Source organism: Aulonocara sp. 'chitande type north' Nkhata Bay, linkage group LG8 (genome assembly GCF_057382095.1).
Source record: "Aulonocara sp. 'chitande type north' Nkhata Bay isolate Kocher_YH1m ecotype deep benthic linkage group LG8, A_spYH_male_GT1.1, whole genome shotgun sequence".
Lineage (NCBI taxonomy): Eukaryota > Metazoa > Chordata > Actinopteri > Cichliformes > Cichlidae > Aulonocara > Aulonocara sp. 'chitande type north' Nkhata Bay.
This window is the reverse complement of record NC_141351.1, coordinates 25,599,474-25,618,075: the sequence shown is the minus strand read 5'-3', so window position 1 is coordinate 25,618,075 and position 18,602 is coordinate 25,599,474. Positions and strand designations below refer to the sequence as shown.

General features: G+C 42.9%; 1 protein-coding gene across 2 annotated transcripts in view; it reads right to left on the bottom strand.

Moving 5' to 3' along the window:
• LOC147324091 (glutamate receptor ionotropic, delta-1-like) overlaps nt 1-18,602 on the bottom strand; it is a 599,369-nt gene that overhangs the window by 325,942 nt on the left and 254,825 nt on the right. The window lies entirely within an intron of this gene.

The following is an 18,602-nucleotide window of genomic DNA, read 5'->3' as shown; positions in this document are numbered from 1 at the left end:
CTCGCTCTCCTCTAGTCTTTCCATATACCTCTCACTCTCTTTTGCATCAGGCCTGACTCAGCAGTGTTTTCAGAGGCTAATAACAGAACCAGCCAGTCAAATTAATTACTGCTGGCCCTGCAGCAGCAGTCGTACCTCTAACACACACACACACACACACACACACACACACACACACACACACACACACACACACACAGAGGAGTATTTCTGGGTGCTCAGGCGACTGAGGAGCCGATTCCAGACATTAAATACCTTTGGGGCACTGAAGTGAACGAGACTACGGTACACACTTCCCTCTTCCGTCTGGAGCCTTAAAGGGCACTTACACCCTAAAACCTTAACGCGATTAAAATAACATCACATGTGAGCATTTGGAGCTACCCCGACATTTTCAGAGTGTATCTCTGAAGCATCATTTGAGTTTCCAGGTTCAGCTGTGAGGCTGGAAATCACTTTTCTGAGCTCGTCTGTGCACTTCCAGCCTCTTTGATCTCAGCCACTGTAGATAACCTGACACCGCTCGACTGCTTATCACATTTCCCACACTCTAAAACAGAACTACAAGTGAAGACATTACAACTGTCCTTATGTTTGCATAAACAATCACTGACGGTTGAGGTTGGAATTTGGACATGCGCTTAATAGATAAAAGTCGTACTTTTTCTTCTTCCGAATAAACGCTGCCTGAGTGAGAATAGTTTTTTCTGTCTTAGTCGACAGCTTCCCTTCGTTTGTTCTCAAGTTAGAGATCAGACTGTACGCCTGTATCGATTCTTACTTTCTAATGTCAGTGTAACTGAAATAGCCTTCATGTTTCCTGCGATCGTTTACATTTGCAGCAAATTAGCAATGAGAAATTAGGAAGATCGTGCAAGCTGCTAGGCAACAGCCGCCTTCAAGGTCATCCATAATAATTAACATTGCTAAAATTAGCCACAGCTAAGCCTGGCGTAAGCTTTTAGTTGTTGCACTTGCAGTAAAGTTCATAAAAATCCAGTTTGTTAATTGCTGTTCCACCGTTTCCTCTAAAGTCTGGTGTAGCAGCACGACTGCAGATCTCCGAGGTGACCTCTCTGTGCTGACAGTTCAAGCCTCCTGCATGTGACGGCTCTGCGGCGTCATGCGCTGTGAATCCAAAGACAGACGCCCGCTGACGTGTGACGTGTTTCACTTACTCCACTCGTGGATAAACCCCACCTCAACAAACAAACATGCACAAAATCTCACCGCTCCCTTCTGTCCAAGCACTTAGTCTCTGCCGGCACACTTGTCATGTTTTGCCTCCGGCAGCATATGGCTGCCTGTTGGCCTGCCTTACCCAGTTGACTGCCTTCCAGGATCTGATGCAAAGATGTCCACCAAGAGACGCCTGGTGGTCATTTCCCATCCAGCACAGAGCAAATGTCCAATTCCAACTCATGAAATTCCTGCTTTGTGCCGGTTTTATGTTTGGTTAATAGATTACAAGGAAATTAAAGTGAAAATGAGCCATCAGATTTGATTTTGAGTGGGGAATATTCAAGTGCAGTCTATTCTTGTAAGAACTGCACTCAACAGTTCAAAGAGCGATGTTTTGTTTCACATCACTCCCACGGAGACCTCACTTAAAAGATCATGTGCATAACTCAGTAGAACACGCTGTTAAAACTAGAGATGGCACGATACCACTTTTTTATGTCCGATACCGATACCGATATGAATCCGATATAGTGTTTTTTAATCAACAAAACTGTTTTTTAAATATCTTGCTGCATTTTGTATAAGTTCATACTCAAGTTTAAAACAACAACTACACTAAAGCTATTCTGTTATACCTGTATGCAAAAAAAAATATTTATAGTTCAGCAATACTGATCAATGTAATAAACTTAAACCTACACCATCCTCCCTATTCTGGTATTTTAAAGAGTACTTAGCATAAATATTAAGCAACCTAACTAATAGGGTTCCAACTCCCAGCAACAACAAAAATAAAAAAATAAAAAATAGGGAACCACCCCTCACGCTCCACCTCATGATGCTTAATCGACGTAATCAACCTTAATTTGATGCAGTGTGAAAAAAAATGCACAGAAATCAATTATTTTTCAAGAAATATTAAATAGATTCAACATCTTTCTTCAACAAAATTGCAGACTGCACAGATGGTACCTTCCCAAAGGGAAAAAGTACTATAGCTTACTAGGGTATATATTAGACTTAATAGTTACTATATACAGTAATTGACTTCTATTCATTTTACATCAGATTAAAACTTTGGGTGTCAGATAATTATTTATTAAAAGCTAGACATTTTAAATGAGAATAAGAAAGAAAAGTATGTCTTTGTGCCCCCTTTTCCCTGTTCATGCCCTATCGGCCCCCCTGGCTAAACTTTGCTAGATCCGCCCCTGCACAGTTACCAGCGTCAGCTACGTAGAAAAAGATCCTGGTGTAGAAAGTAATATTAAATACATTCTAACAACAGCTGATCAAGCTTAAACGTGCTGCTGTTGTTCAGCTGCTGGTTTCCTCTTTCTGGTGCAAAGTGGGCCAAAAACAAACTAGAGACATGGACTCGCGACAGAAAAGCCGATCAGCTGATCGTTAAGCAGTTTCATGATTGAAGTAGCAGCAGGAGAGGCAGTCGCTCCATATATCGCTTGTTAAGCTTAACGCAGGAATGCTTTACATTCAGAGATGGACTTACACACTTGCTTTACTTCTCTCGGGGATAACTTTGTCGGAGATGAAATGCCAGGTTGCTAGCGAAGCTCCAAATGCTATCCAGACCACCGACAGGTCCCCATGCCACAGCCGCTCTATCACGTGATGCATACTGCTCTGACGTGCTAACGTTCTGAGGTGAGTTACGGCGTGTTGCAAGTTTTGTGAGGTGCTTTCGTGGTATTTAATGGATCGGATTACATTTTTTATTTTTCTCCGATATCTGATCCAGTAATTTAGGTCAGTATCGGACCGATACCGATACGTAATATCGGATCGGTCCATCTCTAGTTAAAACCAGCAGAGGCCAAACCTATCCACCAAGATCTCACAGACGTTTGATTGCACTCTACATCACTCATACCAGGCAACCAGCTGATGTAAGCCTGTGTAACAAGTGATGCTGTGCACGTTAGCCATGAGCCAGCTGGGCATTGATTAGAAAAGAAGCAAAGAGAATTGTTTGCTGAAGAATCTGAAGCCAGAAAAGAAAAACATGTTTTTATCTTTGAAGGTCTCAGAATAGACGCGCTGCTAAATAACTCAACAATACTGTAGGTTTATATTACGGCCATAGGTTAATAATTTCTCAATTATACGTATCACAGACTGAGGAAAGTCTTATTGAAAAGGTGTTCAACTCTCCACGAGGCTTCATATGTTTTCTGTTTACCAGGTGAAATGCGAAGTTGTTGTCAGGCGGCCGTCTCGGCCTCTGCGACACCTCTGCAGAGTCCTCGGACAACCGGTAGATTAAAACCAACACTGTGCCATATTAGCACAGAAGACTTTATTACCCATGCCCACAAGTTCATCTCAATCCACAGTGCCGAGCTTTATGTAGATGAAACACAGTCTGGTGATTTACTCCGAGTTCCTCTGCGACACTCAGTGGACGTCTGTGGAGTCGTGGGTCCCAGTTTTAAGAAAAGGGACCCAGTGGTTACGATCCAGTTATTGGGGTACCACAGTCCTCAGTCTCCCTGGGATGGTCTGCACCCAGAGGACCAATGCTGTTGTCATTCTGGTAGCAGAACAGTGGACCGACTCCTTCTCTACCAGGGATATTAAAGGTTGGATGGATCCAGTCTGAATGATTTTTGTTGACTTCAAGAAGGGTGAACAACTATGTGCCTTTACTGCTTGGGAATATACGGTATGCATCGTTATGGCCCTTGAAAAGGATCACATAGTCCGATAAATACCAGAGGGTGCACATTCCTACCAGCGTGGACCTTTAAGGACAGACATTTGACTATCCTTTTGGTTCTGAGAGCGTGCACAGCTTGGATGGTATAGCTGTAGCTCCAGGTCTGTCGGCAGCTTCCCACGCTGCTGCCTGACCTTCCACAGAAAGACGTCTCCCAGCTTGGCTGTTTGTCAACTCATCCTGGTGAAAGAAGGCTTTATTATCCTGGACTCGTGCTTGGAAACTGAGCTCCCAGGAGTGACATCCAGATGAGTGAAAGTTTGGAACGGACGAAAGTTTGCAGACCTCAAGTTGCCAGAACTCTCTCAGATAAAACAGCAGCGCCTGGAGCTCAGGCAGAAAGAGAGTTATAAGGACGGCGCTGCCAGCCTGTCAGCTATGTGACAATAATATCCCCACTTCACACATTTGTGATGGGTGCACTGATGCACAAATGTACTGTTACTGCAGTGTGTGTGCGTGCGAGTGGGTACATACAACACAAAAGTAGATCCAACCAAAATACACTCAACCTTGGATATCCTTTCCATCTCTCTACATCAAACCCCTGAAGGATATAAATAGTTCTGTGTGTGTGTGTGTGTGTGTGTGTGTGTGTCGTGGTCATGCTGTCAGCCATCCAGAGGACACTGAGTGGCAGCTCTTGTACTTGCACAGCAGGATAATGACTTTAGTATCTTGGGAACTTCTGTGTGATCCTGATTTCTAAAATTTATTATTAATTTATGTTTTTAATTTATTTATTTTTTATCAATTTATTTTATTTTTTGTGAGGGGGGGGGGGGGGGACTGGTTCCTTTCAAAATAAAAGTATCTGCCTTTTGTAAGAAATACTGTGATATTAAATCTTGTTTTAGCAGAAAGATCTGGAGCTCAGAAAACAGAAAATGTTTCCTGGTGAATTCGGACAGAGGTAGAGATTACTCCTCCAAAACAAGTAACTCAGGATCTGTGCATTATACCTGCAATCGCATGACTGCATAGCAAATGTTCAAGTTTTAGTTATTCATTTCTTTATGACAGCACATTAGGGACATTTAAGGTGAAGTAAAAGGAGCACTGCAGGTGTCCATGCAGGTAGTTTCTGTTCTGTTTTCAGGGGAACCACACTTCTGATTGGATCAGTTTCAAACTCGTCCCGCCTTTCGATACAGCTTCATTAGTTCAGATTGGATCTCCTCTGTAGAGAGTATTTTCAATTATTTTATTTATTTATTTATTTATTATTATTTTTCTTTTTTCTTTTTTTTCTTTCTTGGGGGGGTATTTATGCTTGTTATTACTCACTGTCTTGTTTTACTCTGAGAAAAAAGGTAACTGACAAAAACTACGACAAAACACATTGTTCTGCTTCTCAGAAATGTTATTTCCCCAACGACGCAGGGATAAAATCACAGATGCATCCTTGTTGCATCCAGTTGCAAAGTACGATTAAGACAAAGTGCTCGTGTAATGAGCAGACAGCCTGAAAAAAAGACAACAAATGAAAAGAAAGCTTTTTTCTTGGAAATTTGTTATATTTTGTTTTACTCGATATGATAATTTTAACCTTTAAAATCATGCTACTAGACCATTTCCACCACTTTTAGATTTATCAGCCCAAAGTTTTCTTCTCCAAATATAAATCATGATTATTTTCAAAAATAAAGGACTTTATTATGTCAAAACTGAAAAAAAAAACCCACCACCTGAATGATTTGAATCCAGACTGGGAGTTTTATTTTGAAGTCTCATGGTGGCAGCAGGGCTGTGGTGGGCGAATTTTTCTTTCTTTTCTCAGGAAAGCGAAGCAGAAAAACAAGTAAATTACATACAGTCGGTATAGCCGAAAATATGAAGAAGACAAGTGGCACCAACATTAACTGTGGAGAAGCACTGCAGCAATGAGCACTTAGCAACAGAAGTGCCACTAAGACTCTCCAGAAGTGAAGATCTTCACAGTCACTTCTTTAACAGTCTATTTTTGCTCCTCAGAGGCACGGTAACCTGAAACTTAACTTTTATTTTTCCATTTCAACCATTTAGTGACTTGGAAGGAGTGCAGCGGTATGGTATGCTCCAGTTCCTTGGAGAACATTTCAAGAGAAGTGCTGCCGTGTCCCAGGGAAGATCATGTACAGAGAGAGTCGGTGGGAAGAGAAATAAAACATGAGATGTATGAGAGGTCGAGGGAATTTTTAAGTGCTGAGAGCAAATTGAAGTGGGAGGATTCGGCGATTTAAGGTACAGCACAACTTTTTGTGAGTTTTTAGCTTGTGATAAAAGTTCTGGTGACTAACTACTTTTCCGCCTGGAGCCCCAGTTTGGGGTTTAACTTTCAGCTGGGAGTTTATTAAGTTACGTGCGCAGATCAAATCAGGGACAAAATGTGCACCAGAGTATCTCCTTTAAAGGTTTCACATCCAAACTTCATAATCTAGTCAGTTTCTGGAGACAAAGTGAAGTACTGAAAGAAAATATAGCATTTAATATCTGCAGCGGTGATTAGAAGTGATGGCAAAGATAGTGTTGATATTATTAACTGTACGCTGCTGGCTCCACCTCACAGGAGACAACACACAAACACCTCCTCACGTATAAAGAATTAATCCTAAAATCTTGAACATTTATGATGAGAAAAAGTTTATATTAGATGCCAAAAAGCACTGCAGGCAGAATAAATACTGCAAGACAAATTCCAGAATAACAATGAACCAACTGCTGATTTCCACCAAGTCTATTAACAAAATCAGCAAATTCTGAATTCGGTTCAGTCAGTTTGATGCCATGGTTGTTTGCAGGGGAATAGCAAATTGCTCCTGCGTTGGTGTAAAGTCACTACATCAAGTGATAAAGGTTAATCTCTGCATTTTGTTCAGACATTACAGTAAAAAGGAGTGGCGTGGAAGAAGGCCAGAGTGTTTGATTTACCAGCCAATCTTTACAGGCGGTCATGAGCTCTGAGCAGGACCAATAGGCTCGGGGTTACCCGATGCTCCTCCATATGTGCTCAGGCTTATAAAGGAGGTAAAAAAGCACAGCTTCAAGTCAAAGGGTCCAGCTTGATACAGGTGTCTACCTCTGTGGGTTTCGTGGGTTGACCCAATTAAAGCACACAGGAAGCCCCAGAACTCACTGCAGGGATTAAACGTTCCACGCAGCTTGTGAACATCTCAGTGTCTTCTAGGAGGAGATGGACAAAGTGTTTCTGGATAAAAAGACAGCTAAGCTTGCTGCCCCTGGATGGATGGATAGACGGACTCATGGATGGATGGACTCATGGATAGACGGACTCATGGATAGATAGACGGATGGATGGATAGACGGACTCATGGATGGATGGATGGATGGATAGACGGACTCATGGATAGACGGACTCATGGATGGATGGATGGATGGATGGATGGACAGACTCATGGATGGATGGATAGACGGACTCATGGATGGATGGATGGATGGATGGACAGACTCATGGATGGATGGATAGACAGACTCATGGATGGATGGATGGATGGATGGATGGATGGATGGATGGACAGACTCATGGATGGATGGATGGATGGACTCATGGATGGATGGATAGACGGACTCATGGATGGATGGACTCATGGATAGACGGACTCATGGATAGATAGACGGATGGATGGATAGACGGACTCATGGATGGATGGATGGATGGATGGATGGATAGATAGACGGACTCATGGATGGATGGATGGATGGATGGATGGATGGATAGATAGACGGACTCATGGATGGACGGACGGATGGATAGACGGACTCATGGATGGATGGATGGATGGATGGATGATGGATGGATGGATGGATGATGGATGGATAGACGGACTCATGGATGGATGGATGGATGGATGATGGATGAATGGATGGATGATGGATTGATGGATGGACGGACTCGTGGATGGATGGATGGATGGATGGATAGATAGACGGACTCATGGATGGATGGATGGATGGATGGATAGACAGACTCGTGGATGGATGGATGGATGGATGGATAGATAGACGGACTCATGGATGGATGGATGGATGGATGATGATGGATGGATGGGCGGACTCGTGGATGGATGGATGGACAGACTCATGGATGGATGGATAGACGGACTCATGGATGGATGGATGGATGGATGGATGGACAGACTCATGGATGGATGGATGGACAGACTCATGGATGGATGGATGGATGGACTCATGGATGGATGGATAGACGGACTCATGGATGGATGGATGGATGGATGGACAGACTCATGGATGGATGGATAGACGGACTCATGGATGGATGGATGGATGGATGGACAGACTCATGGATGGATGGATAGACGGACTCATGGATGGATGGATGGATGGACAGACTCATGGATGGATGGATAGACAGACTCATGGATGGATGGATGGATGGATGGATGGACTCATGGATGGATGGATAGACGGACTCATGGATGGATGGATGGATGGACTCATGGATGGATGGGCTTAAAGTTTGAGTGGACTAAGACTAGAAAAGCTCTATCCATGTGCAGTTCCACGCCGTTAGCTGAACGAACACGCTGGTTCATCATGATGCAACACTGGCCTGGAACAGCTTAAGAAAAATGAACATTTTGTATGATTTTGACAAGATGTTTGTAGGAATATGAAGGTCATTCATTCAACAGAGCAGGCTTAAAATTTGTGTATGTTCTTGGAACTTTGTAAGAGCTCGGCACATTTCACTAGTATGGAAATTATTCATAAACATATTTTAAACGGGATGAAATAAAGGATTTTGGAGACGTCTCAAAATAAAAGGTTAAAGTGACGTGAAAATAAATGGAGGCCTTGTTTAATAAAGAAAAGTTATACATGAGTGTTTAATTAGTTTCATACAAAGAGTGAAAGAAAGAGCTCGACCTGCATTAAATGGTCCAAAACAAACGAAACGCTGAACATATTCAAAAAGTTATTAATAAATCAACAACATGAAACTACTTCCTGATTTCGTAGAACTCCAGGACGATGTGACACGCAGCCTTACGTGTTCTTTTAACAGACAGATAATAACTGACTGTGATGTCAGCTGGTGGAAACAAGACAAATAGAGCAGAGAGACCTGTCATAACAGCTTACTGTCACTGCAGAGCGCCTGTGTGTGTGTGTGTGTGTGTGTCTGTGTGAGCTGACTGTGCGAAACACGTCAGACTAATATGATTTTGGCAAAGAAAGCCCATTATACCACTACGTGCCCCCTCGTCCTCGTGGAGAGGATAAGATTACATTTGTGTAAAATTACTCCACCTCCTAATAGTATCAATGGATGGTATTTGTCTTTGTGGAGTAAATGGATTTTGGTTTTCCAATTAGAGACTGTTAATAAAACTCCACAGCTGAACGGTTACGTGCAAATAAGCTGTTTGAGGCGTCGTCTCCATTCACAGACAGGTGACAAATGAAAGGAAGAGAACGTTTTCCTGAACAAACTGCCGACTCGCCACGCGGCTTCATAGCATTTAAAGGCCGTATCGTCAGATTCACGTCATGGGTGGGGCCACTGACACCTTCATCCTGTATTTCATCAGAGGACAACGGTGAGTTCTCTGTACTCATCTGCAATAACGTTACCTCAAAGGGAAGAGGACGGCTGACACGAGATCAGATTTTCAGATTTCAGTAGTAATAATACGATGCTACCTACAGAACATTTGGAAAAATTTCCAGCGGTCGATTTATAACTAATTAATAATGAAATGAGTAAACAGAACTGGCAGAGACTTTCAGTCTAAGTGTCGTAGTTCTGTGTGACAGCATGGTCTCACAGCAGTCTGTGATATAATAACAATCTTTAATTCATTGATTTGTGTTGCCAGATACAAAAACCCTTTTTACCCTGAATGTGATTTTCCACGTTTCCACTTGGTTTCTTGGAATCCCGGAGCAGTCGTAGAGGAGTAAACTGTGCTGATTTAAATTTCTAGAGACTAAAGTTTGAATCACACGTCAATTTTTCATGCATCATTTCTATGATTTTTAACTGTTATCAATTACAAATATGGTTTAGGGTTAGTCATTCAGAACTACTTAGTTACACAGGTTTTCTTCATTCACTGGTTGCCACGGCAACACCTCAGTTACAGATGATATTTCCTGTTTAATGACAAAAAGGAACAAAAGTAACAACCTGGGTTCAGGAACAGGAAACAACATTCATTCATTTCATGAGACCGTCCTGTATTAGTCACCTGGCTTCAGTGCTGGAGCTTTGCCTTCGTGTACTTCCAGTTAAGGAATCGTTTGGTGTTCGACCCTTTCACTTTAGGTTATAGCAACAGCGATATGGTTGGGTTATGGTACTTGTTAGGGAGTTTTTATTGTTTTATTTGCTTATGCTTCAAAAGTTATGTTATACATATTTCACCAGACACAGTTTTCTGTAGAAACAGGAAGCTGACCCTGTGACACTGACAAGAGACCAGTACAGAAATACATATCCGCAGAAGTTGACTTGCATTATATTATTCTTAGAAATTGACTTGCAACACACATACTCTGTGACACACACACACACAGCTTACACACAGACAGCATCAGGACCTGCGTAACAGGAAATGTGATTATATTTGCATATTGACGATGTAACCTATAAAAATAAACGAATACTGCAGTTCGTGGTGATTCGCTCTGAGCTTTTCACCCGTGCAGCACGTTAACCTACACAAGTGTCTCAGTGTTGTTTATTCACCTGACTGTTTGTTAACTGTAAATCTCTGACAGTACTTCAACCAAATCAGGACCTTTACTTAAACCTAATCAACCAAAGTGAAAGGTGACCAAAAACAAAAAGGAATAAAAGCAAAAAAGCAAAGAAAACACAAAAGTCCAAATGGGGTGGACGTGGTTACCTGGCTCATACACCTGGAACTTACCTCAAAGACATACTGACCAGATGTACAATTACACAGCAGCCCTACAGTACATAGTATTTATAATGAGCAGTCTTAAAACGGCTGTTTGCCTTTAGTAAACAGCACGTTCCCACTATCGCTTCCTAAATGTGATAAAATGAAGCCCCGACAGGCCTTTGGTTGCCCCCAGACACTGAGGGGCGTCTGAGCAGATACCCTAAACTCAATGCGAGGCTCAGGTCACCTCAAAGATATGATGCAATGGGCACGACCTCTTCTGATAGAGAGACCTACTCTGTATACTAGTGTTCATAAAGCTTGACAGCTATGACACCCAACACACAGCCGGAGTGAACATGAAAGAGAAACTGCACAGAGATAAAGAAACTGGTTTTGTTAATATGTTATGAGTCAACAGTGAAGTGATGCCTGCCTGGGTAGACTGTATTTATGTATCTGTCACCTCATATAACTGTATTTACTTTCAGGCCATGTATCTGAGTGTAAAGTGATAACACAACACTGTAATATGAGGCTCTGTGTGCAAGGCAGGCAGCAGAGTGAGGCGACCGTCCCGTCGAGGGTTCGTCTCGAGTGATTCGTGCTGTTCTTAATGCTTCCACCTCGCCGTCTCCTGTCACATATTCTGCCCGCTGACTCAAAAACACAGAGCTGCTCGCGGCTGTGAAATGCTGATATGAGATTAGAATGAGATATCTGAGGGAGAGTAAATATAGTCGGCATCTCAGAGGAATACGAACCTGGAGTGCAATTCGTTCAGGCAATCAGCCCAGAATCAGATGGAGGGGAAGGCTGGGAGGAAAGGTGTGGCAACGGAGGGAGAGAGAGAACAAGAGGGCTACTCGGGGATTCGTCCAAATGAGATGAACAAGACAGGCACAAATTAAAAGATGCAAAGAAAAACTAAATCAGGGGATGCCCATCAAACCAAACTGACAGTAAGTCTCTCTAACCTGAATCGTAAGGCCGCTCTAATCGAATACAGTGATCTGGATTCGCTCGTTATGACTCTGGAGGTACGTTTGAAAGTAGCTTGCATATGAAGAGCAGATGTGGGTACACTTTGTTTTGATAGCTACATCTCGTAGTCATCGTCCATTGCGTAAGGGACTGGTGACCTGTGTCCAATGACAGCTGAGATACTCTAGGCCTTTGCAAGCTTGAATTGAATTGGTGGTGAAGAAAATGGTTGTCAGCTGTAAAAAAATAATCTCCAATCTCTGGGAAGTCCTGGCTATGCGTTGTCTCAGAGGGATCCGTTTGTGTTTTAGAAATGATTATTCAGTAAACCTTTAATGTGTCAGCATACAGAGATCTGCCAAGTGGATGCACTGGAGCTAAGCCATCCGCCGATGTGGGATAACACTGAGATCCACCCATCTGCCGTGGCATGGCTGAGCTTGATTTTTAGCCTGAAGCTTTGCTCCAGTGGCTTCATACAGTGTGTTCAAAAAATCCTGGTTATAAGCTTGAAACAGGTAGCAAAGGTTAGCATGGACCTCCAACCGGAATATTCAGGGCTACAATCCACAGCAGTCTTCCTCCACCAGAGTGAACTGCGTCCGGTGAGGAGCACTGACAATCGGCACAAATGGCATGAAAAGTGCCCGATGAAGTTGTTGCGATTGCTTTGCAGCTACGATACGTCAGGTGGGGTTTTTGACTGTTCCTTCAGTTGTTGCTTTGATCCTCCAGATTCTACTTTCTGTGTTAACTCTGGGTCAGAAACAACGGTTTGAAATGATTCATGCAATGTGATGTTTCTCCGAAATGTCTACAGGGCTCAAACTGTCTGCACTGAGAGGTGCAGGTTGCATCCATGGGAAATACCTGAGGTCAAAATAAAACTGAGTCATTCTCTGATTAGATCAACCTGCAGCTTATTGTATCCTGTGGGTATTTTCAGTGTACAAATCAGTTCAAGTATATCTTTAGCACAGACCCAAAGGACGATAGCTTTTTGTCAGGGCACCGGGAAGAGACAATAGACAGTGAAACACAATTCCAAGAAAGGAGGAAAAAATATGGAGGTGTGTGATGATGAATAAAGAAGACAGGAGGAAATGAGTGGAGGATGGAGCCGAAAGCAAGAGGGAGAAGAGCAGGAGAAGAAGAAAGAAGAAAACCAAGATGGTAGGAAATGAAAAGAGAGTAAGACAGTGGTGTGCATATCACTTTACATTATCTGTGCTGTTCAACCTCCTTTTATGTCGCACACAGACCCACACAGACTCCTAACTTCCCACTTTTCTCTTGCTCATGTTCACTGACTTAATCTTGGCTTTTGGCGTAGCCAGCACTTGTCATTTCCATAATTCTTGTGATAGTGCAGAGGGGAGGGGGGGATGTGAAATAGAAAGCAGGGGGGAGGTAATCTGGAAAGCGAGCGGCTGCTCATCTGTCAAGATTACAGCTCTGAAATCCTGTGAAATTCTTTTTTATCTCTCAAAGCAAAAGCAGACTTCCACCTTCTGCCGTGTAATTGGTAGAATAAGAGCATTAGGTTTCAAAGGATGGAGATGCGTGGTTAGGATCCAAGTCAGAGGTGAGCAGCCAAGTCACATGACTTGGACTCCAGGAAGAGTCGAGTCAAGTTTAGGCTTTAAAACTCGACAAAATCGCATCGCATTCACTTCACAGCAGTCGGCGTGCCCAAAAGTTATCCAAATCCATATCCTGCTTGTAATACATGCAAATTGTCTCCAGCTACTTTGATTCACATGCTTTGAACCAGATCACTTGGCAGACAATCTCACTGTGAATCTGAATAGCTCTGAATATTTATAACGCTGCCGCCTTTATAGGTCTGCTGCTGCATTCTTTGCCTCTGCAAAGCTCGTGCTACATCCAAAAGCGCTGTTAGCATGCAGTGCCTTTAAAAAGCTGGGAACATATCTTAACCCATGCCCAGCACACACAGTTACACGCCCTACTACATACACCACATTACTTTAAAACATTAGCCTATATGCTACATGCTGCACTGTGCAATCAGCTGTTCACAGTGAAGCTGTGTGGTTTTATCGCTGCACAGCCTCATCAAACGGAAATACTCTGTCTTGCACATTATTTGAAAAATGCTGCCTTGTATCCTCTAAACAGCCAAAACAGTGCTATTAAAAATCATCTGAATCTTGCTAGCTTGTCACAGCGTAGCAACAACAGAAATGCTGAGTGAAAATTAGTGTGTGGAACATCTGGACTGTGCAGACGGACACAGAAGTGTAACATGCTGCAGAAGTAGGACTAAGATGGAAAATACATCCCAATAAAAGGACGTGAGAGGCTGACCACAGCTGCTGCCACGCGGCTTTTTCCCTGTTTCAGTCTGCAGGTGATGATTCAGTCTCCATATGGGCTGTAACAAAATATATAAAACACACTAACTCTATATTCTATTTACTGTATTTCTTTAAAAACAAACAAAACCATGATAATTAGCATTGCTCTAAAACCTTCTCATGTTTGGCTCTCGGGTCAAATCTAACAACGTCTGCCCCCGGTCTTGCTCCCAGCTCTGCACAAGGACGTCTTTCATTGGTTGGGTAGCTTCTTTGATCAGCTGGCGATGCTTGGACCACGAGCTTCTCCTAAATCTCACCATGTCATTTTACTCCCTAAAGCAAATAAACACCAAGCGGCAAAAATGGAAAACGCCCACACAGGATACACACTGCCGTCTCCGGGAAAATACTGGATGCAGGCTTTGTCACCCTCTGCGTCCTTACGTGGAAACAAGCGTGCTCGCTGTCAGCATCCCGCACTCCCATGGACCCGAGGACACCGCATCACTGTGTCAGCTGCTTTGACAAAACAAGGGTGAAACTTTTTTGAGGCAGACCTTAATCCTTCTTTCTGGGTTTCCAGTATTTTTCCCTGCCTGTGCTCTCATCTGTCGGTCTGTCTCTGGACTTGCTGTGTTCAGTATGTGGGTGAGAGAAACAGCATGTTCAGCCAGACAGAAGCATGAATAGACCATGCACACACATACCAAAATAAACTAACCACATACCCACATTTATCTGAAGGCCGTGGGCTTAACAGTCCATATGATAAAGCCCAGGCATGTTTCTTCTTCCGTTTACACAATGCAGAAGAAAACTGCACAATAACGTTAGCTTGTACCATCCAGCTACGTCCAGAAGATTTAGTCTAGAGGTTTGACTTATTTGTGTATTTTTTGCACATCGTTGCAGAAAATGTTCAAAATGATAGATTTTCTTAGAACATTTGATCTGTTTTATATGTTCTACTGTAAAATGTGGGTTTATAACATTTGCACATCATTACATCCTCTTTTTATTTAACCCTTTAAGACCTACCATAGAACCAAGTCCGCCAGAGCTTATATTATATTTTTACATGCTGTGGAACCATTTTTGGGAGCATTTCAAGTTGCTATACATCAATACAACCATTACAGCCCAAATTTTAATAATATGTCTGCATTAAGTGCATAGTAATTACATAAATTGCAAAAAAGTGCAATAAACTACAAAAAAATTGAAAATCGTTTTTGTTTTTTAACATATATTTCTAATTAGAGAAATTTAAGAGGCTTATCCCTCAAAACTGTAAATACAAAAAAGTTGCACAAAATAGTTTCCCACCACAGGAAATTTATTTTGAGTGTCTTCATAGTTTTATTTTTGAAATACACCAATTTTTATATACTGCAGGAAAAACGAAAATAAATATTATAGTGCAAATTTGCAAAAAAGCAGCATATGCATCAAAATAAACTATTTCCAGCAGTGCAATATGAGTCCTCAGCATCCCAGAAACGACACAGAAAGTCAGAAAGTCAAAGATAACTTTTAAAAACACCAGTTTAGGCTCATGAGACCCTGATGGTAAAAACTACATTTCCGCAAAATGATGTCACTTCCGGTTTCGGCAGGTCATGGCGGACATGTGATAGTTCGTGCTGATGGACGTAGGAAGTGTTACAAACAGCTGATGGGATCAGCAAAGGGTTTCTGGAATATTATGTTTTTGTTGCTGCTTTTTATGCAGTTTTTGCAAAGCTTTATGTGGAAGGAAACTGTGACCGAGGACAAGCTGATGGCATAAGATGTAAGTACAACTCCTCCGGTTTCATATGCAAAAAAAATTATTGCGCTAGCTTACGTGGTTGCAGTGCTACTGGGATTTAAAAATAGTTACGCAAATCAGAGCGTGCCCGCTCTGACCGGCTTTAAAGGGTTAAAACTTTAATTTTTCAAATTTTGCAGAACTGGGGCTGTAATTGGCCAATCATAGTTGTACTGAGCAAGAGGCCTGTTGTGAGAATGTGGCTGTAACAGCGTGTCCATTAGTCTTTTGGGTAACAATCAATTTTAGAGTACAACATTGGTCCACACCTCTTTATCTTTGAATTCAGGTGTCTTCAGCCAACACACCAGGTGTATAAAATGCAGCACCTAGTCATGAAGACTGCACGCAGCTGTGAAAGGATGTGTAGCTCTAAAGACCTCACTGGACTTGAGCCTCGTACCGTAACAGGATGTCCGCACTGGAACAGGTCATTATGTAAAATTTCTCGCCTCCAACATATTCGAACATGTACTATTGTAAAGAGGAAGTGTTAGACCGCAGTTACAGATGGAGCTACAGTCAGGTTACAGAGCACTGATCCCAGCCGTCCTCTCACATTAACATCAGCATAGTAACTGTGCACCGGGAGCCTCGTGCCCTCTGTTGGGTATCACATGGATGACTGCATTAGTTGCAGCCGGTCTACAGAGAAAGACAACAGCAAACTAACTTGAAGTAACACATTTTGAGGACAGGTGCAAAGACACAGGGTCATCGTGACGTAGGTTCAATTCCCCACCTTTGCTTCATGACTTGGCCTCTGAGGCCTCTGCGGTACCGACTCTGACGCCACTTTAATGAGCAGTGTACAGTCCTGTGTAATTATAACAACATTAGCCCGAGCGCATTGTTAAGTTATTACGGAGGCACTTATAAATACAGCTTCATTCCATTTAGAAAAGCAGCTTATTCCCATTCTGCCATGCTATTACATTATCGCCCAGTAATTAGATATCACTTACAACAACAGACTTCATCATTTCTATCATAATATAATGCAATCACAGATTATTACTTTCCACCCACACCCGCTCTACATTTAACCACATTAACACAGCTTTGTTATTTATTTTGACTAAATTAAAGTACTGCGACCATCGAGGTGGATGTTGGAGTCAATGTCAGTGCTCCACAGGCAGCAGGTGGAGCTCCACGGAGCCTCCTGAGACCAGAGCAGCACGAGAAGATGAGGAGGACGAGGAAACAAAGCGTGAAGAGCCATTTCATGCCCGATAGAGGAGAAGGTAAATCAAACATCTATATGTGACATATGCATCGGTGTATTCATTAAGACTGTGTGTGTGTGTGTGTGTGTGTGTGTGTGTGTGTGTGTGTGTGTGTGTGTGTGTCGGTATGTAAGAGTTCTGTGCTCAGAGTGGTTTTGTGTGTACGAGTGAAGGTGTCACTTTTGCTGTTTATGCCTGTAAAGAACCATTAGTGACACTGTGATTACCATTACCAGGCTGCATGTCACACACACACACACACACACACACACACACACACACACACACACACACACACACACACACACACAAAATTAACTGGCAGCTTCAAATGCTTCCACAGAAGATCCTTTCTATCCCGCTGTGGCTTTCCCTCCATGGCGCTGCTGAACACAGAGCTGAGCGCCGGTTGACACTAATCCTTTTCAATTAAAATACCTTCACTGTTAAAGGGAAAACATCTCGCATCGGCACATTAACTCTGTAAACAAACTGCTTCTTTGAGTCTGTTCAGCCGGCCGCTGTGACGTCAGCTGTCTAAACGGCTAAACTAGGCTCGAGCTTCATATCAAAGTGTGTTTCAGTAATCTACAATCTGTTCCTAAACCTACACAGAGCTGCTGCTTGTACTCAATAGCAGTCATTCACAAAGAAGCTGCGGCTATTTTTGGTATTATACTGAAAGCAGCCAAGAAGAAAGTGGAGCTCTTTGTTATTTTGCAGAAAACAGCACAGGGGGAGGTTAGGGCGGATGCACGTGGACTTTTAACCTCTTTCGGTCAGCACTCTTTAGTCCTCACCATGGAAACAGCAGGAAAACTGAGGTCATTTCATCTCCATCACACGTTTACATCCACATTCATTCAATCAAGTGAAATTCTGCAGTTCATTTCAGCTCGTCTCTGACGCTGAACCAGCCGTCATAACCTCAGCACTCCCCTCCTGCCATCTCCTGTCCTTCCATCCTTCCCTTCCCCAGGCCACAGCTCCTCTCCCCTCATCCATCAGTCCATCTCCTCTCCACCCTGCAGCTGTCCCATCTCCTTTTCTCATCTCTTTCGTCAGCTCGTCAATCACATTTCCTCCTCTGGCCACTTGTCCTTCTATCTCTTCCCTTTTCCTCCTTTCTGCCACCATCTCTTTGGCATCCTCCTCTGTCAGTGCGCCCCAGGGTGGCTGTGGCTACAACATAGCTGCCATCACCAGTGTGTGAATGTGTGCGTGAATGGGTGGATGACTGGATGTGTAAAGTGCTATACAAATACAGGCCATTTACCATTTACCATCCATCAGCACTCTGTATGTGGACTGGCGCTGAGGCTTTATTATGTGCCCCCCTCCACACTCTCATATTTATTTCATCGCCAGCAGGCTTGAGAGGACGTGAGCCCCGCTGGCAAATGAAAGGGTGAATTTCCACATGCATTATTCTCACGTTGAGTCGCCGTGGGGCTCGTCACAGCC